The sequence below is a fragment of the Populus alba genome, chromosome 11 (assembly GCF_005239225.2).
Source record: "Populus alba chromosome 11, ASM523922v2, whole genome shotgun sequence".
Taxonomy (NCBI): Eukaryota; Viridiplantae; Streptophyta; class Magnoliopsida; order Malpighiales; family Salicaceae; genus Populus; species Populus alba.
In genome coordinates, this window is record NC_133294.1 from 21,755,733 (window position 1) to 21,761,606 (window position 5,874).

At 38.9% G+C, this 5,874-nt stretch overlaps 1 pseudogene; it reads right to left on the bottom strand.

Moving 5' to 3' along the window:
* Positions 1-1,892: 1,892 nt before the first annotated feature.
* On the bottom strand, positions 1,893-5,477 carry LOC118040827 (uncharacterized; annotated as a pseudogene).
* Positions 5,478-5,874: the final 397 nt, after the last annotated feature.

The window sequence follows — 5,874 nt, forward strand, 5'->3', positions numbered from 1 at the left end:
ACACATGTTTTGAAAATGACTGGCTATATAGAGAAATTAGGCCAATTGTGTTTTGTTATAGACTATAAGTTAAGTGTGACATGGTCTTGCAATCATTACGCTAAAGCTTTTCACAATTCATTATAAATTATCACATGAACAAGGTTGATAGTACATTGCCATAATTGTTTAATAAGCTTAAAACTGTAGAAGTGGCTTTTAAAAAGGAAAAAAAAAACTAATTCAGTCTTCTAGAATGTCTAAAAAAAAAAGGATAAGAAGAATAAGGGTGTTGTCTCTAAAGCAAGAAAACTTATTGGGGACATCAAGAAAGACAAGGGCACTTGTCATCATTGTGGTAATGAAGGACGTTGGAGGATGAATTGTAATGAATACCTTACAACCATGAAGGCAAATAAGCTTAATGAAGCTTCTACTTCAGGTATGTTTATAATTGAAAACTATCTTACTACTTTGCATTGTAGTTTTTGGGTATTGGATACTGAATGTGGTTTTCACATTTGCAATTGCATGCAAGAACTAAAGAAATAAAGGATTAGTTTAAGGCAAAGTGGACCTATGACTCAGTAATGAAGCAAGGTTTATTATATTAGCTATAAAAACTAGTTATTTTGTTTTGCCTAATAGGCTGATACTAGAACTTTATAATTATTATTTTGTTCTAGTATTTTAAGATATTGTTTTCATTTTATTCAATATTAAATGGATTTAAATTTAATATTAAGAATAAATGTTGTTGTTTTTTATATATATAATAATGATGTTTTTATAGATCCAATAATTATACGAATAGTTTGTATATACCTGAATTTAAAATGTCTAGGTTCAATATAAACTGTAATAAAATTGAAATACATTGTAACATCCCCCATTTCGGGATAAAACGACAATCTCATATCAATCGAAAAAAAACACACATAATACACACACACACACACACACACACATACATGTTCATGATACCGGAAGGTCCGAGGTTATTGACATGAATTTATTTACACTTCTAATAGCTCGCATCTCCTAACTCAATTCCTGACCCAATCATCATGGGTTTTCAACTTCCACACTTATACCCGCTTTTATCAACCACAATATTTACGATATGCATTATATAACAAGATATCATTATGAATAGATAAAAATAAATAAGTATAATTACATCGGCATAAAGCATGATTATATGAACTACATGGTTACATTCATTCAGTCAAGTTTAAACATTAATTATACAAATTAAGTTATACAAACATTTTCATATTTACAAAATACAAGGGTATACTCCCTAGAAACTAGATTACAAGAAAAGAGCATAAGCTAGGACCTACTCTTGTCGTGTATGTGATGATCCTGAAACAAAATACATATTATTGAAAGGTGAATATTACAATAAATATGACAACATGAACATCTAACAATTTAACAAAGTAACATGTATTCATAGTTCATTTGCCTCTCCCTTCTAGTTTTCTTTTTTATTATTATTATAATCCCTTCCTTGTCCAACTATTATTAATTGTTCCCTCTGCCACTTTCAACTTTCATTATAGACTCTATGAGAGATTGAACATGATCATTTTTTTTTTGCTTATCACATTACCGATACCAATACCACCGGTACCATCACCATCACTCCATATGAGTCATTCCAAGGTGATCCCCTTATTTAGGATCCTAACATACATTAAATGTATGCTAGTCCAATTATGGTGATCCCCTTACCAGGGATCCTAACATACACTAAATGTATGCTAGCTGATACATGGTGATCCCCTTACCTGGGATCCTAACATTCACTAAATATATGCTAGTTTACACCTCAAATCGCACTTCTCATATTTCCTTTATCAGTGATAATTTCATCATTTGGCAGGTTTCTGGTGTTCTATCTTTACTTATTGACAGATCCCACAGTTCGACACAAATTCTGCTATTTCCCTCTTCATATTTGGCCACCAGTAGTATTCCTTTAAATCCCTATACATCTTTGTGCTCCCCGGATGAGTAGCAAATCGAGATTCATGAGCTTCTTTTAATATTTCGTCCTTCAAATTCTTATCCTCAGGCAAATAGATTCGTCTACCCATAGCTATTAGCCCATCGGATAGCATTTGAAATGATGTCTCAATACCCTTGTTTACCCTCTCCTTAATCTCTTTTGCCTTTCCATTTGCCTGTTGAGCCACTAAGACCTTGTCTCAAAACACAGATCGGATCTTTAACTGAGCTAACAGTGATCCCTTGGGCCCAACACTTAGCCGCAAGCCCATCTTCTTTAACTCCACTATACTTTCCTGTTCCTTAAGCTCCATATCATTCATCATTGTTTTTACCATCCTACTTAAGGCATCGGCTACTACATTAGCCTTACCAGGATGGTAGTCAATAACACAATCGTAATCTTTTATTAACTCTAACCATCTTCTCTGCCGCATGTTCAACTCCTTCTGTGACATCAAATACTTCAGACTTTTATAGTATGTAAAGATTTGGACTTGTGTCCCATACAAATAATGTCTCCATACTCTTAAAGCAAACACCACCGCTGCAAGTTCTAGGTCATGAACCGGGTAATTCACCTCATGCGACTTTAACTGTCCTAATGCATAAGCAATCAAACGACTATGTTGCATCAATACACATCCCAGACCCCTTCTTGAGGCATCACTATATACCACAAACCCTTCTGTCCCCGATGGAAGGGCCAGCATAGAAGCAGAAGTGAGCCTTTCCTTCAGTTCTCGAAAGCTCGCTTCACACTCTTCTGACCAAACAAACTTGACTTCCTTGCGAGTCAACTTGGTTAAAGGTGATGCTATGGTAGAGAACCCTTCAATAAATCTCCGGTAATATCCGGCAAGACCCAAGAAACTCCAAATTTCTGTCACATTGGTAGGCCTTTCCCATTTTAACACGGCCTCGACCTTTCTTGGATCCACAATTATTCCTTCTATGGATATCACATGGCCTAAAAATACTACTTCCTTGATCCAGAACTCACACTTATCCAGCTTTGCATATAATTGATTTTCCCTTAAAGTCTGTAGCACAACCCTTAGATGTTGTTCATGCTCTAAGTGAGAGTTAGAATATACCAGAATATCATCGATAAATACAACCACATATTGGTCCAGGTAAGGCTGAAACACCCGATTCATCTAGTCCATAAACATGGCTGGAGCATTGGTTAACCCGAAAGGCATCACTGAAAACTCATAATGCCCATAACGGGTTCGGAAGGCAGTCTTTTGTATGTCTTGTTCCTTGATTCTCAACTGGTGGTATCCAGATCTCAGATCTATCTTAGAGAACACTCTAGCACCCTTTAACTGATCAAACAAGTCATCTATTCGTGGAAGTGGGTATTTGTTCTTCACCGTCACTTTATTCAATTGACGATAATCAATGCACAAACGAAGGGTGCCATCCTTCTTCTTTACAAACAGTACCGGAGCTCCTCATAGTGAGTTACTAGGCCGAATGAAGCCTTTATCTAACAATTCCTGAAGTTGGACCTTTAGTTCTGCCAATTCCATAGGTGCCATCCTATAAGGAGACTAGGCTATAGGAGAAACTCCTGGAATAGTTTCTATGGAAATTTCAATTTCTCTAATTGGAGGTAATCCAAGCAGCTCTTCTGGAAATACATCTCGAAAATCCCTCACAACAGGAATACTAGCCAAATCTATGCTACCTTTCCCCGATTCTCTTACATGGGCTAACCAAGCAGAACAGCCTTTTCTCAGTAATTTTCTAGCAACCAAGACTGAAATTACACAACTTGGAATTACCTTTCTTTCCCCTTTAAACACTACCCTTTTATCATCTATTCTTTGGATTGTCACCGTCTTGGTCAAACAATCCACTTGTGCCTTATGTTTACTTAGCCAATCCATGCCCAGAATCACATCAAAATCATATAACTCTAACGGCATAAGATCTATCCTCAATTCTAATCCTTCAATATATAGTTTTACCCCTCTATAAATATCATCAATATGTATATTCTCTCCCAGAGGCGTACTAACCGTCACCCCTATACCCAAGTTACTGGATAACATACGCAAGTTATTCATAATTCTATAAGATATAAAGGAATGACTAGCTTCAGGATCAAATAAAGCATAAACTTGTATTGTATCTAACTGTAAAGTACCAGCCACCACATCAGGTACAACTCCCACATCCTCATGGGTCATGTGATATACCCGACCCTGAGTCCTCCCCTCCTGATTTCTAGGCCTCCCACAAGTGGCACTTGCCCCTAACTGAGTAGACCTGATAGGACGATCAACTGTCACTAATTGCTGCTGGCTCTGAACCTTCGTCCTCTGACTATAGACTCCCTTTATGGTTCTACGAGGACAATCCTTCTTCCTGTGACTCATGTCCCCATAATAGTAACAGCCCCTGCCTACATGCGGGCACTCTCTCCATCGATTCCCCTCACTTTTATAAATATAACATCTCCCCTGCATTCTAGAGCAATTTCCAGGGTGTCGCTGCTCACACCTCTGACAAAATGGATATCCGGGTTCCTTCTGCTCTGTAGACCCTCCAGCAGTTCTAACTCCCTGTCTAGACTGTCCTCCCCAAGCTCCTCTTCCACTGATCGGTCTAGATCCTCCTAGGCTCCCTCCTGGGGTGAAACTCTCACTTCTTCTCTGGAACTGTCCTGATGATTGCCCACTCTTCCCCTTCTTTGAAAGAGGAGGTCTCCCAGTCAAAAGCTTAAAATCTCTCTTTTTAGCTCCCATTGCCTGACTTTGCTCGCCCACTGACTTCGGGGTATCCTTTATTACCCTTTTCATACCCTGAGCTGCCCGTACCAATTCCCGCACAGACTAAAACTGCATGGCTATCAATATCATCCTCAGTTCTCGCCTCAGTCCATCACGAAACCTCTCCACCCTGTGGCGCTCCGTGGGAAGGTAGGTGGAGGCAAAGACTGATAAATCCTGAAATCTCCTCTCATACTCCAGAACCGTCAAATCTCCCTGTCTCAAATCCAAAAACTCTTGTTCTTTCTCCCTCCTATGCTCCCAAGAATAGTACCTCTCCTCAAACTTTTCATTAAAATCCCTCCATCTTAATACCTCCCCTGATCTCCTCTCTCTAATGGTCTCCCACCAAGAGTGGGCACTTTCAACCAACAGTTGAGTCACACAATCCACTCGTAGTTCCTCTGGCACCTACATCTGGTTTATAACTCTTTCCACTTTCCTCAGCCAATGCCCAGCAACCTCAACATCCTCTTCGCCATGGTAAGTCATACAACCCATCTCTCTCATACCTTTCACCCATTGCACTATGATGACTACTCCCCCTGATCTAGGAGTCGTATTGGAGGCTCCCGCTACCATTCCAGCTGCTACAGACGCCAAGGGATCCCAATCTGGATCACTTTCATTATGAAAACTCGGATCACTTCCCCGAACAGGGGATGGATCAGTCCTAGCCCCTTGCCTTGTTCTCACCATTCTGAAATAGATTTCAAAATCATTTAATTATTCTTGCCCCAGAATAGCAACCTGGGCTCTAATACCAAAATGTAACATCCCCCATTTCAGGATAAAACGACAATCTCATATCAATCGGAAAAAAAAAACACATAATATATATATACACATACATGTTCATGATACCGCCTGGGATCCTAACATACACTAAATGTATGCTAGCCGATACATGGTGATCCCCTTACCCGGGATCCTAACATACACTAAATGTATGTTAGTCCATACATGATGATCCCATTACCCGAGATCCTAACATACACTAAATGTATGCTAGTTTACACCTCAAATCGCACTTCTCATATTTCCTTTATCAGTGATAATTTCATCATTTGGTAGGTTTCTGGTGTTCTATCTTTAC